The 25725-nt window shown below is 36.9% G+C and overlaps 1 protein-coding gene across 1 annotated transcript in view; it reads right to left on the reverse strand.

Moving 5' to 3' along the window:
* LOC124630954 (somatostatin receptor type 2-like) overlaps positions 1-25725 on the reverse strand; it is a 139862-nt gene that overhangs the window by 68097 nt on the left and 46040 nt on the right. The window contains exon 3 of the mRNA XM_047165005.1: positions 6717-6780. The gene's annotated coding sequence lies outside the window, so the exon portion shown is untranslated. The remainder of the gene's footprint in view (positions 1-6716; positions 6781-25725) is intronic.

Below are 25725 nucleotides of genomic sequence, written 5' to 3' on the forward strand. Positions count from 1 at the left end.
GGGATGTTTAAGTGCATTATATTATTGTCAATAATTGTCAGAACGAGTCGCAGAAGGTGTCTGTGCCCATATTTTTCAAGTTTATTGAAAAAAAAAAAGATTATATCAAATGATAGCTAAATGATAGCATATCCTAAGCTTCATTTTTTATTATGGGCAAAACATTGTGAACCACCGGAGAACGAAGATATGACACTTGGTAGCGTGGCACAGCGTATGGACTTGAAACACTTCATTTTGTATGGGAGAGATGTTTAAGTGCCATTATTATTGCCAATATCAGTCAGGACGTATCACAGAAGGTGCATGTGTCCATATTAAAAAAAATACAGGCAGCATTCACAACATAAGGTGTACGTATTCCGCCGTTTCAGTGAGTCTAACCGGCATAACCAATAATATCCATTTGCACATCAAATGATAGCTTATACCCTAAACTTCAATTTTTGTTATGGGTGGAACATTGTTAACCACTGGGGAAGGAATATATCAGTCCTGTAAGCCTACGACTGCCTATGGAATTAAACCACTTTGGCACGTATGGTATATAAAGAAAACCTACCTATCTTCTTATTATAAATAACGTAGCTTTTCCACCACTGAAAGATTTTTCAAATCAGTTCAGTCAAGTCCGTAGCCCATTTCATGCAAATACTTGTCGTGAGTACTTGCATGACATCATCTAATGGCCAGGATAATACATCTTGCTTTGAAATATAATCCTATGGAATTGGAGGTGTGCTGGCATCAAGCTATCATCATCAATGACTGTCGACTGTCCTGGCTAACAAGCCTGATGTGCCATATGATGAGAACTCTGTGAAAGCTGATAAACAACTTAAATAACTTTAGTCTAAGAATACTGATTAAACCCCTCATTTATCTTTGCGGACCTGACCACCCGTGCGGCTTTTTTAATATATTATTATATTCAAAGATAGAGTGATTGAAGAGGTAGGTTTGTATGTGTAATAACATCCGTTAAATAGTGAGTAAATTCTGTTTTCCCGTGCGAAGCTGGGGTGGGTCGCTACTTTTCTAATAACTCGACAACCCAAGGCCGACTATCCTGGTGCCGCAGAACGAGGAAATGCTATCTCCAATAATGGAAATAGTATACGGTGGTAGAAGTAAAAGTTTTTATGTTTTGTTTTGCTATTAAAACAATTATGCGTAGTTAAGACCGATTTTTATTGATAGTCTACCCTAGGCTTATTTAAAAAAGTGATAAGTTGACGAAAATACATCATACAATGAATTTTTCTAGTATGGATTTTATTAAAAAAAAAAAAATCGGTGCAAAAAGTATAACTCTTTTGTGCCCGACTGTACTTATTTCCGGTAGATTCTTGACATGAACCGTTTTATTTCAGTAACTATAGGGTATAAGCAATAATATAATATTCATTAGAACTTTATTGGTTATCAGGCCAGGGTTCATACAAAATTGCCCATCATCCTTTTGTGAGATATTCTGATGTAACTCTTTAAAAGCGTGTAACAACATAAACGGTATTGCTCTTAGCAATTAAACCTAACCATTTAGCCTAGATTAGGTACAACGATAAAATGCATTAGCAACACTTGATCGTTAGTCTAGAAGTGTCGGCATTCACTAAGTTGATTAATATTACACTAAATACATGTAACATGAAGCACCCATATCTCCCGCGGTCGGCCTCACCTAACGGAATAATTAACTAAAACTGAATTACAGATTTGTGCTGATGCCGTATCAAATATCTTCGGTCCCCCGACCCTCCGGGCTTCCACCTTTAATTAACTAATTAATTAAGGTACTCGTGTTTCCTGATCAATTGATCAAAATGGACTTCACGATACAAAAAACTTGGCTTTTGGAACTGACTTAAGTACTTAATTTAAAATCGCAGCGGATTTGGTTTGATAAGCTTTACATTTGCTGAGTTTGTAGCCGCTTTTGTTTGGCAAAATATCTGCAAGCAATATCCACAATATGGCTTGACCTACTTATCAAGGCAGTCTTACAGAACAATTCAGTTTTAAGTTGAGCACAGAGCTGCACTCATGAATTTAAATCGTTCCTGATACCTGCCTTACCACAATAATCTGCCCTATCATTAAACGAACAACTATCTTATCATTCGTCAAATAGACTCAATTGTTAAACCAAGTTAAACAAATACCAATAAAGCGAGCAGTAAACAGCGGCGTGACCTCCCGACCCTCGGCTCCATCCATCAGCTCACACGACAGCCTCGCCACTCGCAAACGACGCCGTATTTATTCCACGATAAACCGACTCCAATGCAAATTGCACTCCGAAATACGATGCACCAGTGATAAGGAGGAACTTCATAGCCAAGGTTGCTTTCACGATGTTAAATATTATTTCTGTACTTCACAGAAGAAATATAAAGCTGCCTTAGATTTCTTCGACAGTAATTGTCTGACATTTGCACAAATCCTCAAAGACAGCGAATACTTCATAAGTTTAACAACGCTAATAACCTCGGCACGTTTGCTAAATGGCAGTTGTATCCCTAAGTTGGTTGCAATCCGCCAGTCCAGTGCTCGCACTACATAATGAAGGGCTTTAAAAACTGTAAAATGGCGTAATGTGTTAGTACAAATTAGCGTTGTTCCGGCCATTAGGCGCATGTTGGCGGTGCGCCCGACTCCCGGCGGTCGTCCGCGAGGTTCCACGTTACCGCTTAATGTGCACTTTTCATACACATTTACGGTGCACTTTAATGCACTAGTACGATGGCCAGAAGTCTCACTACAGAAATAGGATTATGCTAATAAAGCTGAGCTAAAGAGAGATTTTCTTTATATTTACTGAGTATCAGCCACATAGTTCACCATCACCTCTGCTTATTATTTTTCTGCCGCGAATTATTCTCCATTTGCCTAGGACGGTTTAACATCTACAGCTTTTTGAAGTTCAAATTTCCCGTCGATTGATCCCTTGAACTTTCGTCAGTGGTCACCATTACTCACAAAAATTCTTACATGATTGAATATATAGGTCGTGACAAAACCCAAAAACCTTTTATGGATATTTCAACAATGAGACTTTTACCTTACTTTACCATGCGACACCATGACACAGAAAACAGAATGAACCATATTTTTATGGAAATTATCGGATGTAGCCAAATGGACGTTCCAGTTCACGGATAACTAGTGGCTTCAAGATATTTATTGATAGAACGGAAAATACCGGATGTTTCGTAACTACTACGAATTGTTAGAAATACAGTTAACTACTGGTAGGAAGTATTACAAGGAAGGACACCGGATTTCACTGAAAATCAATTGTGGACATTATATTAGGTATATTATCTTTCCTCGTAATATGTTGGCTATAATTGGGAATCCTTCTCGGAACAATCTAGTTATATCCACATCGTGATTTGTATTACAACAATCGCTCATGTGGCCTTTACTTTATCTAAACATTCAAAAACATAAAATTCGAAATGGTTTTAAAAATATTCTTCCTTACGGCTATATATTCATAAAATAACAGTTTGACATGTGGACGCGCTCACCGGAGCACATAATGGTTAGCGCACACATTCCGCGTTAATATCTTTTCCGATAATAGAAAGTGTGTTTGGTGAGTTTTTGCGACGGTCGCCGTTGTGCTCGCGGCCGCCATATCTTTTACGAGGTAACATGACAAAAGAGCCGTCCTAGATATAATAATATAATTTTTAGAATCTGTTTACGTGACGCTAATATCGGACAGCGCTTTATATCGCTATTTATAGCCGGATATAAGAGTTCACGCATCCTTGTTAATAAGCTCTTACGAATATCTTCCTAATGACTTATTTAATCGTTAAATGTTCCATTAACATTAAGAGGTTTGTTATATAGAGATAAACTATTTATTCGTCCCTAAAAGCTACATTTTATGATATTATTAATCAATTCAAAATTCACTTAGACATTACATTTGATCCCTTATGCATTATTTAAACGGATTATAATATCGTTTATACCCACAACACTTCATCGAACGCCCCATAAAGTCCTCACAGCATCTCCATAACATGATCCCATAACGGCAGTACCCCTATGTCGGCGAGAGTCCCGTCGGCTTAAACTGTGTACATACGCCAACTAAACTGTCGGCTAACGAGTGGCTCACCGTTGAACGTCTCGCCTCTAACCGTAACTAATTAAAACAGAGAGGATTAGCATACATTAAGTTACAGGAACTGAGAGGTGTAATGTGACAGAGCAAGTCAGCTCAGAAGAACAAGTCTAAGAAGTTTGGAAGCTACATACATACGTTATCACGATAATTGATGGTCGTATAATTTTATGGCGGAATAATTGAGAACAGAAGTCATTTTTATGATTTTGTAGTATTACTTGCATTTATGAGCTGTTATACTCTCAAATATTCGGATATCCGAAAATGTTCACGACTACGCGTTATCAATTCACAAAGTTTATGCCACTTAATGGGATAGAAATGGCTCATGATCGACGCGTTTCGATATCAATGATCCTTCTGAACGTTCTAACTAAAATGTAAGATAATCTCCGCTTCGCTCAGTTCGCTCTGTTCGCTCAGACAGCGGTGTGCACTCAGCGTTACAGTGCACTTTAGTAGAACAACACGCGCTAATGTGGACTGGCCTTAACGCGGTGATACCATACTGAATGGAGTTTGAAGTCTGTCCCTAGGGCTACACTGTCCGCCGTTTGTTGGAGGTTGCTCAAACTTCTAGGTTAATTATGCTATTTTGGTACACTTCTTACTCGTTTTACCTTCATTAAACAAACAACTGCACTCTTAAGTCTCTCATATTACCGAAACCAAATAAATAATAAAAATACTGACCCAAATAACTTAAGAGCCGCATTGTTTATTTATAAACTTGCTCCCCAAGTTAAATCCCTCCAATAGGTATATATCAAAACAACTTTATCCGCAGACAATAAAACATCGACAGCAAATATTATTTTTTCTCGGAAAACTCGGAAGTCGGCAGAAAGTTCCGGCTTTCAACTGAAGATACGTTAAGTGGCCTAAAGTCCGCACCTGAGACGCCCTACAGAATTGAACACGTTTTTCATACTTTATGCCGTTCAATTAAGTTAAAGAATTTAGATGGAATTTTTATGTGTTTTATTATACCTTCTAGCATATCTCATTTCGTTTACAAATTAAAATTGTTTCGGTTTTCAATTACCTATGTCAAGTTCCAAAACCTGTCCAAGGGCGAAAGTCAATGCCTTTTAATACGACTTTTATGACAGAGACGCGTGTTAATAAAAAAAATCCTGGATGGATTTACATAGTACATATCACGCTGAAAACATACATTAAAAGTACTGGAGCTGTAAAGAGCTCACAAAGTCGTAACGTTTTATGACAGTACATGCGAATACTTTCGCGTAATTGTACCCACTGATGACGTCACGGACATTTGTTATATTTTTCACACACGACTGTATGTAAATCAAGTGGCTACGTGTTTAATTAACGTTCTACTATAAATCTTGTGTTTTACGAGTGAAAATCACTGGAGTAATTAGAGCGGCGTGCTGCGAGGCCGCGCTAGCGAGTAATAGGCAATCATTTCGCCTTGTGCCACGTACATCGCCGCGTCTGTAGGGGGCGAATCATAGTGCTGGGTGTTAAAGCGTCAATCACTAGTTTGTTACTGCAGAAAGTCGTTACTGTTTTTTGACGAACTAGTTGGTGCGTGCGTAAGTACTCCTCAGGTAGGAGCCTCCGAGGCTCTCCAGTCAAGACAGACTCATCTTATTTAACTAATATTCGAAATAAAAATCGCATTTCATTCTGAAGGGCTCTTATAAATGTCTAGAGTCCGCTTGACATTCAAAATAGGTCTCTCTTTGATTTGTCAGCAATTGAGCTCGAGCTAATCTAGTTAGCATTATAACTTCATTTAAGGATTCGACTTGAAAAGGTTTTATTTAATTTGTATACAAGAAGACTGACATTGGAAGAACTAGTCTAATCAAAGGGCATCACTAATGTTTGGAAAATATGTTTTAAATAATCTCAGCTAAACGTTACCAAGATTATCGTTACCCCGATGTTTCAGTATTTTATCTACCAGATTCTGTGAGACGGCTCCTTTATTTCTGTTAAAATAATCCGTAATACAGAAAATAAGCCACATGAAATATCTAGGTATGCGGGTATGTAGGTATCTCAAGGAATTCGTATATAATAATACAGAAATCCACAAAAACTGTCCAAAACATGATATTATTCAACCCGCTATTGTGGCGAGTCTCTCAACGTTACCGAGAGGGTTCAGTGGTGTATTGTGAACGTAGCCGAATGATTGACTAGTAACTAGGTCAAACTGTACGTCAGATGACGAGCTCAGACAGACAGACAAACGTGTGTGTTGTTAGTTTGTCGTGGAATGGCGACAGATGAACCGATAGTTATGGGAAAGTTTTGTATGGGGACCACATAAATAATTATGGATAACTAATCTGATGCGAAAAGCAGAGGAATTCATTCCCTCTTCTTCTCGGGAAGTAAATCAATCATCAATATAATAGTGATAGGTACTGACGAACCAAAAGTACAAATAACTTCGTGAATGGTTGAAAACACCCGTAAGATAAAACCGGTTTTCCAAATCCAAGTAAATAGTCTTATTTGTAGAACTAACTTACAAACAAATGACTTCAATTTCCAGTGCAAGATAAGTTAAAGTAGTACTTACATCACATTCACGGCTAAGTTCAACAAGTAGAGAGAAGTGTCCGATGTCTTGTTAACCAGTTAATCTGAAACAAACATAATTACATTCATTATTAGTTTTGTATTAATTATTACACTTTCTTTTGTTACAGGTACGCTGAGGGTAAGTAGCTTTGTATATTTTGTAAGTATTTTTTTAACATGAGCGAGCTTTGTGTATTTTTGTAATATTATGCAAAAAACAACTTGATACAATATATTGAAAGTTATCATTGTCATCAACACTTAAAAGTACTTGAAAAGACGTGTTCATATTTCTATTGAACTTAACCAAAATCAGATCCTACGCCAATACATTATAGTTTACCTAATATTGGGGTAATTTCCCGCAACCATTGTACCCTGGCTCCGCGCCAGCAGCCAGCAGCCTGCCCAGCCGACATAGATCCCACTCACATAACTTACGCAATAGACTCGAGAGGACTAACTTATCGACTTCCCATCGACCAACAGTTTCACGTGATGTGTGACAAAATATTACTTTTCTATATAGAAACAATTTTGGTTCCGCTGTTCGGCAGTTTTGCTTTAACTGATGTAAAAAAACGAAAACTGTGTTAGAACCTTTTGTTCTGGATATACCTCATTTCACGACGGTTAAATATTCTGCCATAAACGTTATAATCCTTCGTGGTCAAGTCACTAATAACTCAAGTCCTTCTCAAGTCAAGGTTTTTCCTATCGCCTTTAATTATTGTCTTCACATGTTTTTTTAAAGAAAAAGTTACTATCTTCGTCACAGTTCTGAGATCTTTCAGACCTGAGAAGTTCAGCCGGTAACTGATACGTGTACAATTGAAATCAGTTAAATGAGACTGCGTACTAACCTCGCAAACTTTTTCATTTATTACATTAGTAGGATAAAGGTCACTGTCCTAACAAGTGTGGGCAGAGATACCGACACTCAATCTACTTGCGCTGTATTATCGAAGCTAGACTAAGTTTTAATAATATAAAGTCTCTCGAGTCTGGTCTAACAAATAGGGTGTAATTAATTCCACTATGTTTGGAGCTGGAGGTAAACTTTTGACCGATACCAAGTTCTGAAACACTCATTTATCATGGATCGTCTTATATTGGAGCGCCGAGTAATTGGATTAGATCGCACATTGCTATTTCATCCATTTACATTATTAACTGACTCTATAACGTAAATAGAATCCGATAGCTCGAGGTACGGAGAGTAATCTTCTCACCAATAAAAACTCTTTGCATTAAAGTTCGGCCATTCAGAGAATGCGTTCCTGACACGTCGCGATTGAACTGACGACGTAATAACATTCATTGATTATTGATATAATAATGTTGTTTTAATGCTCCTCAATTGTTAAAACGGTAAACAACCAGCAAAAATATTTTTATCGTAACTGCAACGCCATTGCAAAGTTACGTCGTCAGTTCAATCGCGACGTGTCAGGAACGCATTCTCTGAATGGCCGAACATTAGTAAACATATTACTTTTTTATGCGAATTACTCAGATGTGAACAGTAGACAGACATAAAAATAACATTCGTACCTATAAAGTAAACAAAAGCTATTGCTGTGAAGATGATAATTTCACAGTAACACATGTGCAGTACTCCTTCGCCTAGTCGGAGCGTGATCGGAATATATAGTAAAAAGTGCCATAAAAAGTACATCAAGTGTATGCATGAACCATACATTATTATGAATGGATGGATGTGTTTGTATGATGTTCGTAAAAGTAAATATTTTATGTAACGAGCCGTCGACAATGACGCTCACTTCAAGCACATAACTACTTCTTAAAATATTATGCTCCTATTCATGCATTACGACTGTTTACTGAAAGGTAGGGTAGAAATGTATTCTCGTAGTATACATGAAAAAGTATGGTTCATTTGTGACAAGAATTCTAGAGCATCAATGGATATTTTTTATTCTTCATAGCAAAAGGTACCTGTGAAAAAATTTCTCTATTTTTTATCCAAATTGTTCAATACTAAATCGTCCAGATAATTGTATCTGAAAAAAAAGGGAGGGATTGTGATCGAAATCCAATTTAAGCAGTATAGGGACAGTAACAGTGGCGAACACAACAGATTTCCACTCGAGTAATTGTTCACAAAAGTTGTGAAGGCGAGTGATATGAAGACATAGACATCAGCGTTATATTCTAGCGTTTAATAGCTCGTAAATAGTAACAGCTTGCCGGACATCGCTAACAATGGAGTATTGACCCATTTGAAGTAATGACCGCATAACCTTTGCCTCGAGGCACAAGAAATGCCTCGGTTCAAGGCTGCTCCTCATTCATACTGTCTAGTCAGTTTACTTAATATTCAAGTAACTGAACAATGTTTTACGCTCTACGGTTAAAGATTTTTTCATCGAGTGTGGACTAAATCGATTGATATTGAGTTTTTGTTTTTGGTCCGACTTAAAGTGACTTCCTTTTATGTGATTTTTTTTTTAAATATCCGAAGCCTATATATAAACATTTATACACAAACATGGAAAATGTTTTCACCAAAAATAGACATCCCCAAGCACTAAAAACAACATTTTACAATTATCAGCAAATTGCACAAAACTGAATTTTTACGACGACGATAAAGTAGCAATTTACAGTAACCGTGTATCGTTTCTACGACATAAACGTTGTGTCGTATTCAATACGACATAAACGTTGTCGTATCACTTTCATATTTATTCGCGAGCCTGTAAAAGCGAAATTAACATTTTTACGTTGTTTTGGAGACGAGCGTCACCTTGCTGCGTTTATAACTCAATTAAAGGTTTATTCACACCAGACAAGTTTTTTGATCCTGAATATTTATCTGCATAAATGCATCGTAAAGTGGAGTGTTTCAGTAATGACGGGTATTACCCACCGCTAGATAAAACTCTATGGAGTAGCTAAATTATACATTGATAAAGGTCAAGAATAAAAACAGTCGATAATGGCTCGTTTTTGCTTCAAATTCATAGAAAATATTACAACAACGATGACACGACAGCATTGCTGGAGGATCTTCACCGGGTTTCTATCACGGTGAACGTGTGACGTGACTCAGTGTATCCACGTCATCATTATGACTTCACTAATGTTTCACGGGACAGCTGACATCTGCTTGATTATTTTGATTTGTTGTGTTAGCTTGATAGGCACAGGTACTTGATGGGTTTTGTTATCATAACAATAATTTTCTTAGAGTTTGAGCGTACAATATTTACACTGTGCAGTCGTCAATTCGATTTCCATACAGGACAACTAAAATTATTCAAGGACTCAATATTCAGTTTAATAATTTCTAAATATTTCTATCCATCGCGCGCGTAGTGCAGTTAGTGTTAATCTAAAATATGATGTCATTGACGACCGAACTGTGAGTTAGTTGCAAAGTGTTGCAAGTTGCGTCGTTCCGTGCAGATGACTGTCTACTGCGGTCCCGACTTCGATGCCCGGCCAGAGCTGCCAATTACTGCTGTGCACCGATACAACTTTGTATTGCAACACTACGGCGGTACAAACTTGTCCAGCGCCATCGATGAAATTCAGCAAATACTTCAGCAAATTGGAAATTAATTTCTGATCAAGAACTAATGACCAATTATTGAAAATAGCTTAGTGTGTAAAGATACAGCAACACAAATAGGTTCACGTAATGATACTTGAACTTTGAACCCTAACTTTGTAATAGAGTTTAAAGCGCTACATGTTAAGTACGAGACACAGGCTAAGTATGTAATTGTTCCCGAGTGTCGGCGTTTAGCACCTCACGTGTAGGAGAGGCTCGAGCGCGAAGCAATTCAATTAGATGACAATGCTAATAGAACGCCTTGCTGCGACAAAAAGCTCATAATTACGTCAGAGGGACCCAGTTTCCGGAGCGCGAATTATACGAACACCAGAATTTAACAATGATTTACCGTGTGAATAGGACTTTGATGTCGAGACAATACGCTCTAAACCCTGTGGAACGCGTAGACTATTAATTTCAGTATAATAATTGAACATAAATCCTAACTAAATACCGCGGATTCGGTGTTTGTGTGGCGGGGCGCCAATAATAGCTAGTTTGGGTCACGACTTGAATTCGCGTTAGTTTGTCGCGAGCGTGACGCCGCCTAACGACCGACTAACTTCGCACATTTCCTATGGGATTTTTTATGCTTCCTATTGACGGGCGATCGTTTACGGTTACCGTCTGTCGTTTAATCGCGCTATTTGAGCACAATGTGGAGTTTTGAAACTATACGCAGAATAACTCCTACCACTTACGTTATGCGAGGAAAAAACATATCGAGTACTTTCATTCTTTCGTTGAGAAGATTTACTGCTCCTGCACGTAGACTATTTGTCCAGCATCTTTACAGATTCGTGTGAGGCTTTAGACATAAACATTGGCTTATCCCATATCTTGTTCCCATAAGAATACGTCGCAGTCGGCATGGCGGCCCATCCATCTCTGTGGAGCTACAATTTATCACTCGGCAGTACGACACAGTATGATAATTCCGTAGACCTTGTAATTTGTCTGCTGAACCCTCTTTACTTTATTATTCACTTATGCTGTTTACGCTGTAATGAAAGGTTGATGTTAGCATGCGCGCGAAAAGTTTATTGTGCCTTCTCGTAAAACATACGGTAAGCTCACTGCCCTCACTCACCATGCAATGTCTGACTGCCCATGGAATCTGACTTTACGTACCCACTGAAATAATGTAGGTTCAAGTGTTAAGATTGATGAGGTCATATATTAACTGTTCAGCAATTATTATTGATAATTCACTTAAATCCAATTTCAAAATGAAATAACAGCCTTAACTTGACGTCATCAATCTACATTTTTGATTAAGTATGCATACTTAAACAAAATGATATTTCTTTTTACACCTCATTTATTTCTTCAAATTATCAAGATAAGCCGTAGGCTATATCAAACCTGTTTAGTTTTTATGAATTTTAAAGTTGGTATTAAAGTAAATATACTTCATTTTTTTTCTAGTACATTGAAGTTTTGAAGCAAATACGTTTAATAAAACGACTGTAAGATATATTTTAACGTTGTTCTGCGAAATGATAGCAAAGCTTAAAACTTTAGTTTTGTATCATTAATTTTGACGGCGAGTACATTGCCGGAGTTTCAATGGCTGCTTGCTTTAAAAATATTAACTTAATGTCTGTTGTTGTGGATGGCTCCCATCCGCCCACAACACAACAACAACATAACAACTCTATCAAAAGTAACAGCTTTATTGATTCACCAGACAAAACTTTACACTACTTTATGTCTTAAGTTTCATAAAAAACCGCAAGAATACTGAAGTGGGCAACTTGACAATTAGAACGAAAGTCTACATTACTAACTGTAAACACATTATATTCTAAATAATTCCAGGATTTGATCATCTCTCTGAACAATACACTGAATAATTTTCTACACATATAATATGAAAAGTAAACAAAAGCCTGTTAAATCTTTTGACTTTTAGCCTACAACTGTGCCTACACGCGCAATCATGAATGGAGGGTCAGAAACATTCTGACATTTAAATCTTGTTACGTCAAAAAGCCGACATATTCCGTTTACTGGAATTATTTGAGCAGGGGTCCCAAATGTCAGGTGAACCCGAACCGAACCCTTCCGACAGTTGCCGAGTGACCCCGAACTCAGAAATTATTTGAAAATAGAAGCTTTATTTTTTGCCAGTACGAATATTTCTATCTTTGCATAGGATGTTTTTGGTGATGAAAGAAATATGATACAAATATTTAATTTAACGCTCTTTTAAAAAAGGCTGAGTATTCTATCTAGGAGAAAATACGATGAAGTTACGATACGTTTTTGATCTTGAACGACGAATTTTTCAATCGTATTGAATCGTATTAAACGTGCCGTTAGCCAGCAAGAAGGTACCTACGAATACAATAAGTCTCTGCATATCAATTTATTAATTTATATACCTATCCTTATACAACATTTTATCAAATTGTACTTAGCACCTGTTTACTCTGAAGACTGGCTTAGATGCAATACAATAAAGGACAATGCTCATGAAGTATGAGAAAAAAACCCAGGCCCGGCGCCAAAGAACTGTAACTCAAAATATAGGTAAAAATAAGTAATTAAATATTACATAGGGGGCATTATCGAAATCAGTGGCTATATGTGTGAAATTGCTGTTCGAATTTTAACATCTGCGGTACATTGCTACTCGAGATTTTAGAGGTAACATAATGTATTATATAGTAAAAGGAACAGCAAACAGATACAGTTGTGGTTTAAGAGTGTACATAATGACATGTTTAGGGCAACTTCTCCACTATTCTACTTACTTTTATAAGATAATAGGATGATAGAACTAAAACACGATATGAATGTACTTTTCATTTTAATAATAACTTCTAAAAGTCATCGATTCTTTATTTCTAACACGACATGATCCAAAAATGTTGCGGGACTGTTCCTCATGTCTAGCCCACCCTAAGTAATGTAAGACGCTCATAACGCGATGACGTGGGCGCTGCAGCCCAATGTCCTCCACCCATGAATACAGGAGCAGTAATATCCTGATATGCCATTCCTGCCATTCTCCCTCGTATAAAGAATTTAGGTGTAAAGGAACACTGCTAAAGTGAAGTTAACCCGGTTTGGACAAGGCTTGCGTCGCATCCCAAAGTCCCGAGCTGTACTTCGGTATTGATTTATCTTTTTGGAGAGGCTTATTACTTGCCATATTACTTGTTTGTTATATCAGATAGCACTTTAATTAAACTATAAGCCCCAGCTGCTCATGTTACCCCTTTAAAAATCAAATAGCAATTTCAAACATATAGCCATTGATTTCGATGATGCCTCCTATGCAGTATTTTATTACTTATTATTACCTATAATTTGAGTAACTTTTCGTTTGCGCCAGGCTTGGGTTTTTTTTGAGCATTGTCCTTAGTGGAAAGTTATTTCTTTGCTTTTGTTGAATGGGTGTTTATTTATTTGTATTGAAAATAATATCATGAAGACGGTTTTGTTTTACTTTTGTAGTAAGATAATAAAAGGAGAAGTAATAAATTGGACACAAAAATTCAATTGGTATACTGTCAGCATTCATTCAGTCAGCAAATCAATTTTACGGTTGTGTTCCTAAAAAAATATCGTAGATAGATTGTCAGTAAGTAGGTCGGAGAGACTGATAGCTTCAAAAAAAATAACTTCATTCAGAGGAACGGGATCTTAATAAATAATTTAGTATTTGATTAGTAGGTATTCAAAAATATAAGAAGCTTCGAAGAAGAGATAATTATTTGCAAAAATATTGAATATCATGTCTGGACTAGCTCGACGATTACACAAATTCGTTTTGAAAAAACATTAACAAAAAAACAACATTTAAACACTCCATTGCCATTAAGAACGTACTACGTAGTAATAACTACATATCATACATACGTTAAAAGCTTCAAAAACTGGCAAAAAATCGCAATCCTTTGGAGACAGAAAGTCCATTAGTGTTTCGCAAGCCAGTTGACATTCACACATCGGTGCGCTATAATACACTCTCACTCGGAAGTGACACAGAGTAGACAGCCGTGACAGAGGGCGCACTCACTCCGCGAACCCATCACGTCTTACACCGCCTACACACTCCGCAGTTCGCGTGTCAGGTGCGCTCATATTTTATTCTACACAAATTCTACGTACCAAATCACTGTTGACAAGGACTTATCAAAGAAATGTCAACTTGTTAAATATTATTATGTTCAAGATGTTTAGTTTTTTCTGTGATTACTACGCTGTGTGTATCTTTTATTTTATTATGTTATGTAGAATCTACTTAACTGAATAAATAACTGCCTAAAACTTAACATTTAATTCCAAAGCTGTATACAAGAGTAGGTATGTGGGTAATAGCCCGTAAAGGTCCGAACTAATGACTTTTAAAGCCTGACATTAACAAGTTTTTTCCCAGTAAACAAAGTTCCACAACAGCGAGTGTTCGCAGAACCGACACTCGTTTGATCGAACAAAGCCGTTAATACACTAACCTTTTACCAATAGAAATTTTAATGAATTTAAGCATGAAACAGTGAAAAATTACAGTTTTATATATTTTGCATTTATGGAGATCGAGCAAAGCTTGGAGATCAACTCGGGACAGACGGATTACCAATATTTGATTGGACTTGTGTGTTAAGCTGGTTCTACTTACATCTGACAGCTTTTCACAAGCGATTATTGTGAGCGAATTTAGGAAGCTTTATATGAAGGTATTGCCCTTGAATTCTGGTTACCATGCTGAACGTAATGAAGGAATCCTTAGCTTTACTAACTTTGACTGAGGACTCTTCAAAACAATTAAACTTGTTTGCTGAAGTATTTAGGTTTTGAAGCGCTCGTGACCGCCTACACCCATGAAATATAAATCCTATTTATTTAGACTTTCCTCCAGATGATTGGTCGTCAACATCGCCAATATGAGGCTCAGCCAATCTCAAGTTTATTAAAACGGAATGTCGAGATTACAGCTTCCGCGGGAAAACAGCCTTATTCATGTTTAATTAAAAATTCTTTGAGTTTGGTCTGGTGGCGACTTCGCCCGGATTGAGATAACTCTGTGTTTGTTTGTGTAATAAGATCGGCGGGAGTTATAGCGGCACGTCCGTCAGCGTCTTATCAAACGATCTGGGGTTATAAATAGTTTCACGTGGACTTGCGATACCTAACTACGTATATAGCCTTTGCAAAATCAAAGTTTTTAAGTGAATCAATTAAAAACTCCTCAAATAAAATTAAAACAACCTGGAGAATCATAAATAATGAAACTGGCAAGTCAGTGAACAATAGAAATAAGTTGGAAATTAAATTAGATGACAAACTTGTTAGTAATGCGGCTGATGTAGCTAAAGCTTTTAATGAGTTCTTTGCGGATATACCTGTAACCACGACTCGCTCCTTAAACTCATCCTCGACAGACGCTGAACAGCTTATGCGTGCTAGTGTGCCTCAATGTAATTCTTTGTTTAGTTTTGAACACGTTACTCCAATTGATGTACTAAATGTTTTTAAAACTCTTAAATTAAAAAATACGGGTGATTTTTGGGATATTTCGATCAAGCTGTTAGGTAATATAATTGACGTTATTGCTCCCTACCTTGCGATTACATTCAACAAGTGCATTGACACTGGTGTTTTTCCTGACCTCATGAAACACAGTAAAGTCATACCTCTATTTAAATCAGGAAACAAGACGGACATTACTAATTTCAGACCTATTTCCATCTTACCTGCGTTTAGTAAAATTTTTGAAAAGTTGATACTCAAGCAGCTGCTACGATATTTCAATGTAAATAGCCTCCTTCATACAGAACAATATGGCTTTACAAAAGGTCGTTCAACCTCAGATGCTGGTGTTGCCCTTTTAAAACACATTTATAATGCATGGGAAAATTCTCAAAATGCTATTGGGGTCTTCTGTGACCTTTCCAAAGCTTTTGATTGCGTCCATCACGATACACTTTTACGCAAATTACGCTGTTACGGAGTCCAAAACGGAGCTCTAAACGTAATAGAATCTTATCTCCAACATAGATTGCAATGTGTAGATGTAAATGGTGCTAAATCATCGGGCCTTCCAGTTCAGCTAGGTGTGCCACAAGGCTCAATATTAGGTCCATTCTTATTCTTAGTGTACATTAATGATTTACCTTACCACCTCAAAAATATCTGCGATGTTGTATTATTTGCAGATGACACATCTCTTATCTTCAAAGTTGACAGAAATAGAGAGCAATTTGACGACGTAAACAGTGCACTCTCAACAGTTACGCACTGGTTTACAACAAACAATTTAGTACTAAATGCTAAAAAAACAAAATGCATTAAGTTCACTTTGCCTAATGTAAAAAACCTAGGTCCTAATGTTATCCTAAACAACGAGGTTCTTCAAACCGTTGCATCTACCGTGTTTTTGGGTATAACAGTTGATACAAAACTTCAGTGGGGTTCACATATTTCTAGCCTCGCGGGAAGGCTTAGTTCTGCTGCCTATGCCGTCAGAAAAGTTAGACAGTTCACTGACGTCGACACTGCGCGATTAGTGTATTTCAGCTATTTTCACTGCGTCATGTCCTACGGTATTTTGTTGTGGGGCAAAGCCGCTGATATAGAGAATATATTTATTATACAAAAACGTGCTATTCGTGCTATATACAAATTAGGTACCAGAACTTCCCTCAGAGAGTTGTTTAAAGAAATTGGTATTCTCACTGTTGCATCACAGTTCATCTTTGCCAACATTATGTATATTAGACAGAACCTACATTTATATACCAAAAAAAGTGAAGTCCATAGCATTAATACTAGAAATAAGCATAAACTGTGTGTACCCTATCACCGGCTTCATAAAGTGCATGACACATTTCTGGGTTTAGGTATTCGTTTTTATAATAAGCTTCCTTTGACCTTACAAGAACTGCCATTTAATAAATTCAAAGAACAAATTAAGGCTGTTCTTATAAAAAAGGCATATTACACCATCAATGATTATTTGAATGATAAAAATAGTTGGTCGCCATGATGAACGCAAGACAGCTATATTAGCTATATTATTTAGATAATTTAAATTTCTCCCATTCAATCTCTTGACTCAATGACATTTATTTTATTTTGATTTATTATTTAATTATTATTTTTTAATGTTTTTACATTATTGACAACAATTATTTGTATTAATTTTCTGTTTTGGATTTTAGTAAATAATACTACCTAGCGGGAACTGATAATTTAATCTTGATATTGAGTTGTGTAGCAGTGAGTACGTCATGCTCCCTTAGACGGCACTGCTTGCGGTAGCGTCGGCGGTCGGGTTGCCTCCCTCCCTCAAAAATGTGCGAGGGGGGCGATGGCTGATCCTCGCGTTATGCTCGTGAACGGGTGCTGCTTGTGGTGCCAGGTCGTCTTACTGACTATCTATTAGTTTTCTTGTTTTTATTTGTAAACTCTTTTTATTTTACATATGTTCTGGCTGAGCGGTCTAATTTACTAGTTTACAAAAGAATGGCACATGTAGGTGGGCACTCCCTGATATTCTATTAAGTGTAAATATTTGGAGGCTATAATTTTCTGTTCATCAAACATATTCAATGCTTGAGTTAGTTAAGGTATGTAGGGTGAGTGCTAGCTAGCATGTGGTGTATACATTATTTTTACTGTATTGTCCTCTTTTGTAATATACAAATTAAATTGTATACAAATGTACATATCAAACAATGTTTAAGGTTCTTCTAACCGAACAGACAGACATGTGTTGCTGGGGAGTTTGTTGCGCCACTTCTTCTTCCCAGCAAAAACACATAGGAAGTGGTGAAGGGTGGGCGTTTTGGGGGCTGTCTTTTGTAAATTTTTTTTTTTGACGTTCGAAAAGTGCTGTTTTGCAGCCAAGTTTGAATAAATGACTTTTGATTTTGATTTTGATTTTGATTTTGATTTTGAAGGCGCAATAGATACAACTCGATTATCTAAAAGATAAATAATTATACAAGCGAACATAATTTAATTGTTTTACAAGCACTAAAATCAAAGCCCAACTTGTGTCCTTTCGGATTAATTATTCAATTTATAACTTGTTACATTACATACCTCTACATACAATATTACCATAACAATCTGTACTCGACACCAAATACAAGACTTAACTTGTGTGTGAGCGTCTAACACCGAACTTCCCACGTCGCCGCGTCGGTACATGAGAACAGAATTTTACGAAACGCGAACAAATTGAAACGTGTGTGTGAAGGCGCGAGCGACGGTATTAAGCCAATTAAAAGTTGTTCGCGACGCCTCGCGACGCCCTCACTACACATGGGGAATGCCCCGGCTTCGCTCATTGTGCGCGAATAATGCCCATCTGCATATTGTTGTGCTGATTGATCGAAGGTAACTGTGTCACCGCACACCGTTCATAATGTCGTGTTGTCAGTTCACTTCTGCCTCGTGTAACATTTTAACGGCAGAAAGGTTCTTGTAAAAACAGCTTAGATTAAATGGTAAGCTTTTTGCCAAAATGAAACTCAGGCCCCGGGATTTCCAATTATAGAAGGCGTATTTACTTTTTGTTGTTGTTTACTTTACAATAATGACGGAAACTTTCTACTAAACACCAAAACAACTGAAAAACAAAATGAAACGCCTAAAAGCTGAATTTAAAAACACAATGTATCGGAATAGCGACTACAAAGTAAACAATTATTTCATTTAACTGTGACTCGTGTAGCAATAAACTCTGCGGAAGCGAAGTCGTAAAGACAGAAATCAAAGTGCTGGAAAGATTTCTACATTGTTCCGAGCAATAGCTAATGAAGGACTACTTCACATTGTAGGTATTAATAGTTATAAATGGGTAAATAATTAGCGAAGGTTCTTGACAGAAGGTTATCATTCAGGTTGATTGTAATAGATTCCTTAGAAGAGGACTTCAAAGCGTCCTCGTGCCGCGGCCTGATGTCGTTGTAATTAATATCGCGTCTAAAAGTAGACTGTATTCAAAGAAATCTGTCTGTTACCACGCGGCTGTTATTTACTTGCCGTCAATTCAACAGGAATATTGACAACTGCTAGTTTTAATTAGCTTTTATCCTTTAAAGGTTTCAATAAACATTGCTTAATATTTCGCAGTTATTGAAAAACATTATAATTTATTCGTTATGCACAGGGACTGTAGTATATCTACTTTTGGATTGGTTCTTGAAAAATATAAAAGATTACGATTGAAATCATTGATTGTTTGAGTCTGTGCCACTTTCAAGTGAAGCAGACTAAACACACGAACAGACAGACCATCAGACACTCGTATATAGATACGTAGTTAACGTGCATTATGTACACACAGGTAAAGAAAACACATTAGCTCTATTTACGTCATACAGCTGTTAGCCGTGAACTTGTTTGAATACAATGGTGGTTAAATGGGACCATCGTCAAAAGACAAAGATGACCAAAATATTTTAAAACGTAAATAAAAAACCGTGTCCTAAAATCATCACCAAGTTTTACGCAACTTTAATTACTTTTATATAATAATGTGAGTAACGGTGGTGAGGTGAAGCAGTCAGTTATCGATATCGACACGTTGCACAGCGCATCACTGTGTAACATGTAGCGTAACACCGCGGCGAACACGCTGCGAGTGTTGCTCGTTTCGACGGCTTTATTGCTCATATAAAATGTTTTAAGGACATAAACTGGAACTCGGTCAACTCGGAAGGTTACTTTTGTCGTAAAATTAAAGTGCAAGGTTTTCGACGTAAAAGTTTTTATACTTATTGTTTATGCAGCATATGGTTGTGAATCATATGACCACCACGTTGAAGAATTTTTATTATCTTTTCAGAACTTTTAAAGATAACTTCCTTATGAAGCAATAACTCCTAATGTGAACCGTCATGCAGTATTCGTCATCGCTCAATTTAACAATATTTCGTGGAAGCGACGGTATTTATATAAAACGTCAGATATTTTTGTTAACGTTTTAGCAGAAGAGAGTGGCTCCTCAAACCGCCAAGTGTCGGAACTCGGCGTTTACATTAGCCAAGTTTTTATTCGCGGCACTTGTGAGCGCGACGGTACTCCCGCGTCTGTACAAACACTTGCGGCGGCGACTGTACTTCATTGTCTGCGCTAATGTTTTTATGAAACTCTGTGGGTACAGGAACTCTTAGTTTTGAGGCTTTCAATAGCTCAGGACGTGACGCCGGGACGTGCTCTGTCACGGTGGGGAAAGATCAGTCTTTTGTAGGATCCTTCTAAAAATAAAAAGCCTTTGTAATGGCTTGTAATCATAATCACTTTCAAAATTAAGTATAATTTTTCATCATTATTTTTAATCAATCACGAACAATTTCTTTGTTATTATTCTTTATTGTACACAAAAACATTTAAAAGACACACACAACACAGAGAAGACATGTACAAAGGCGAGCTTAACCCAGAACTGGGTTCTCTAACAGCAAACCTTAGAGCGATAGAGAGATGCGATAGGGAAGAGAAAATTTAAAGTGCACAACATTAAAAAAAACAGAGATGAAATTACATAACATAAAATATATACCTATAAATAAAACATAAAATATAATAAATAAATAAATACATACATACAAATAAGGTCATGTTGACAGGAAATGTTCTTTAATTCGTCTCTTGAAGACATCTAACGATGTGCTGTCACGTATACTGTGAGGCAGAGCGTTCCAAAGCCTCACAGCGCGAACAGTGAAGGATCCATCATAACGGCTCGAAGTATGAGGAGGGATACGGAGTAAAAGAGATGAAGAGGAGCGACAGGGTTTGCCTCTAGGAACAAGGAACTCAAAGCGTTCCCTAAGATAATTTGGAGCGTTGGGATTGTGAAGAAGAGAGAAGAGAAAAGACAGAATATGAGCATCTCGACGCAGCCGAATTGGCAGCCACTTCAGCTGGCTCCGGAATTCAGACACATGGTCGTATTTCCGGAGGCCAAAAATGAAGCGGATGCACAGATTCTGCAGACGCTCGAGTTTGTTAAGAAGTTCCTCAGTCGCATCAAGGAAACAGACATCAGCATAATCTAAAAGAGGGAGAAGAAGCGACTGAGCGAGAGTAATTTTTGTTGAAAAAGGCAGGAACTTCTGGAGACGTTTGAGTGACTGAAACGAGCAAAAAACTCTTCTGCTTACTTCTGCAACGTGTGAACCCCAGGATAAATGACAGTCCATAATTACCCCCAAGTTCTTAACCGTAGAAGAGTATGGGATGGCAACGCTATCATATGAGACCGGTGGTGGAGAATTATACAATATAGCATTCGATACTTAGTACCTATAAGCATTCGAGTTAGGTAATGCCTTAATGGGTTAGACCAATATTATTATGATAATGATTTAGGGTTCAATAACATTCTAAAAAAGTCGTGGTGGCCTAGTGGGCAAAGAACCAACCTCTCGAGTATGAGGGCGCGGGTTCGATTCCAGGTCAGGCAAGTACCAATGCAACTTTTCTAAGTTTGTATGTACTTTCTAAGTATATCTTAGACACCAATGACTGTGTTTCGGATGGCACGTTAAACTGTAGGTCCCGGCTGTCATAGAACATCCTTGGCAGTCGTTACGGGTAGTCAGAAGCCAGTAAGTCTGACACCAGTCTAACCAAGGGGTATCGGGTTGCCCGGGTAACTGGGTTGAGGAGGTCAGATAGGCAGTCGCTCCTTGTAAAGCACTAGTACTCAGCTACATCCGGTTAGACTGGAAGCCGACCCCAACATAGTTTGGGAAAAAGGCTCGGAGGATGATGAACATTCTAAAAAACGATTAATTATGTAACACAGATAAACATGTTATGATCAAATATTTTTAGGGTTCCGTACCTCGAAAAGAAAAAACGGAACCCTTATAGGATCACTTTGTTGTCCGTCTGTCTGTCTGTCTGTCTGTCTGTCTGTCAAGACCCTTTATCTTAAGAACGCGTGGACGTATCAAGCTGAAATTCACATGAAATACTCGGGTCTATTGTCCCTTTAGGCTGTGAAAATATCAAGCTTCTAAGCCAAGCCAATCAAAAGATACAACCGATTATGTCGATATTTTCAACAAATTCTCGACACTCGCAAAGGAATCAAAACCTACAGGGTACTTCCCGTAAACTCAGAATCTTGAAATTTGGCATGAAGCATTGTTATATAATGCAGATATAGGAAAAATTGCGAAAATCTCATTTTTTTGGTTATATAATATAATAAAAATATTTTAATAAAATGAAACTTACTACCTTATTTCTCACGAACGAATAAAGGTACCAAATTGAAATTTATACCAAATACCTAGGTCTATTGTCCCTTTAAGCAATGAAAAAATCAAACTTCTAAGTTAACGCGATCAAAAGATACAGCAGATTTACCGACACCTTAGACGAATTTCCGTCACACGCTAGGGAATCAAAACCTACAAGGTACTTCCCGTGAACTCAGAACCTTAAAATTCGGCACGAAGCAACGTTATATAGTACAGATTAAGGAAAAATTGCGAAAATGATAAATTTGAAGTTACATAAAATATTAAAATATTATTTTTGCTTACATGACATAAAATATTTTTTTAATAATTATAAACTTACTGCCTACCCTTTTTTCACATGAACGCGTAGAGATATTAAAGTTTTGAATAAAAAGTGAAATTCATATCAAACACTTCTTAAATATAATGGCCTCTAAACTGTGAAAAATTTTAAATCATTCAAAGGTCATTCAAGGGCACCTTAGTATGAAAACCATACCCACGGCGGATACGAACGAAATATAGCACAGTATAATGATAAAGGCTCTGATTTATTATGGCATTATAGTTCGGCCATTCAGAGAATGCGTTCCTGACACGTCGCGATTGAACTGACGACGTAACTTTGCAATGGCGTTGCAGTTACGATAAAAATATTTTTGCTGGTTGTTTACCGTTTTAACAATTGAGGAGCATTAAAACAACATTATTATATCAATAATCAATGAATGTTTTAATTTTGTGCCAAACTGAGTGTCAAATAACTTGGTAAACAATATTTTTCTAAATCTATACTGCGCTATTACAAGGTTATGTCAGCGGTTTATATTTTGTAGTGCTGTGCTAAAAATAACAGGCAAGTATCGTAATCTGTTCTTATACAGTTATAATATAAAATAATACGTTTTGATTTTCTTTTTAAGAATTGGAAAATAATGGACTATAAGACTTAATTATAACTTTTATGAAATATAAAAATAAAACTATGACCAAACCGCATTTTTATACTTAGATTAAAAATGGTAACCCCAAATGGCGTTATGGGCCGCCATTTTGTGACGCTAAAACAGTCATCCGTTGTCGTTTCGTGCGCATAGACCACGTTTTTCAAGTGTTTTCGATCTGTTTTTATTTGATTACCCGGCTTTTGTTAGACCGAGATATCAGGATTGATTCTGTTATTGATAATAATATAATTATACATGTAGGCGAAGATGATGATGAAGACACCACCTCCTCAAGCAAATCTTAGTCTGATTAATATTCTGTTCGCACATTCAATTCAATGTACTTGTAACAAAGAATAAATAAAACAATTTTATTATATGAATATTACCTTTTTTTGGTTTCCACTTAAATAACTAAAATATAAAACAAATGATTCCGCCAATTTAAAACGAAAATAATCTTAAAATAATGCGGCGGTTCATTTTGAAGGAACGGTAACGAACTCAGTGTTATGTTGTGCCCATCACTAGTCGTGACTAACTGATAGGTGTCAGGAACGCATTCTCTGAACGGCCGAAGTATAGTCGCATCAATGTGAACCATGGGAATCTAGAGAAAATCAGGTGTAAACATCAAATATTTTCCTCATTTCAATGGGGAATTTAAACGACCAAGTTTGACGGATTTGAGAAATCATTTCTTTGTAGTGAAAGAGTATACTCGCCGTTTATTTCCATTGTCATCAGGTCAGGATCTGATGATGGAAATCATGAGAAATCGAGGGCAACTATCAGAAATTGTAGGCATTAAACCTTGATTCTCAGATGTATGTCTGGTGATACTATCAAACAGTGAAGGTTTAGAGCTTATCTGATGATGGAGACGTGAGAAAGTCGAGAGAACTCGGTATGTTTTAGTTACGTCGTGTTTGGGCTTATATTATTCGTATTGACGAGAACTTTTCACAAAAGTTAAAAATAAAAACTTTTTACAAAAAAAAAAAAACAACTTCTAAAACAACAAGAAAACTGTTTATATGCATCGGTCTAGATCTCGGTGGTTAAATAAATATAGATGCATCCTCTAGACACCGACTTCTAGACCGATGCACCTAACATCTTTTTAATTTCTTTCTTGCTTTTGTTTTCTTGTTGCTTTTTTATATGTTTGAAGTTGGATTTGTTTGTAAAATGCTACAAAATAAAATAATGCCGACTTTATAAAACAAAGAAAGGGACAGAATTACACTTTTGTCAAGGCTCTAGAAACGTAAAGCCAGCAGCCCCGAATCCTATTCTCTAGAAGTCGTTGTTACAATTCGACAGCTACAAGTCGTCAGGCTGTAGTGTGTGTAAACCCTAGTAAGTAAGTACTTCATTATATTCCTGTGCATGTATGTTTAAGCTTAGTAATGTACTTTATTAATGTACCATTTTAGACCGACACTTAAGGGCGGTTTCGAAAAAAACCTGAAACTGGGGCTCTTTAGGTGATTAATCCCTCAAAAATAAAAGATCCCATTCCTGCAATGGCTGCTTTAACCCAAGTTAGTAGTGAATTCTCATCACCTAAAATAAAATAAGCTCCAACACAAGGTTACGTTAAAAATTGTAAAGGAGTTCCCATAACTATATCTGATCTTAGCTGTCGATCCCACAATGGCAGTCAAACCTATCTTTGTGGAAAGTCTTCGCCAATACGAATAAAATAAGCCCAAACACGTGGTAGTTGCAACATACCGTTCGGGAGTTCCCTTGACTCTCTGTAGTCTCCATAATCAAATCAGCTCCAAACCTTCACTGTTTACAAGTACCCTCAAAAATACACTCACATGTCTGGTCATGACTCGATGCGTGCCTACAATATTCAAGAGTTGCCCTCGATTTCTCAGGGTTTCCAGATCCTCATCAGATCCTGGTCATCCGGATTGGCACCTTCCTTTTTTATGAAATGTCTTTAACAATAAAAACTAGCATTGCAACCTGTACAATCCTCTGAAACTGCTTGTCTTTTATATTTTTCAAACGATCCTGGACATTCGTCTCCATGGAATTTTAATAAAATATTTATATTCAAAGAAACGTCATACCATTCTCCACGATTTAAAACTACTTTGATTCATGTCCGCCACTTTTTACAAAGCGGGTCAGATATGCCCCATGACCTTTAAGACATAATTAGTTATTTTTAATCAGATTTCTGAATGATGACTATAAAATGTTGTATATAAGTAACTTGAATAAAATAACTTTTAC

The sequence above is a fragment of the Helicoverpa zea genome, chromosome 6 (genome assembly GCF_022581195.2).
Source record: "Helicoverpa zea isolate HzStark_Cry1AcR chromosome 6, ilHelZeax1.1, whole genome shotgun sequence".
In the NCBI taxonomy this organism is placed as follows: domain Eukaryota; kingdom Metazoa; phylum Arthropoda; class Insecta; order Lepidoptera; family Noctuidae; genus Helicoverpa; species Helicoverpa zea.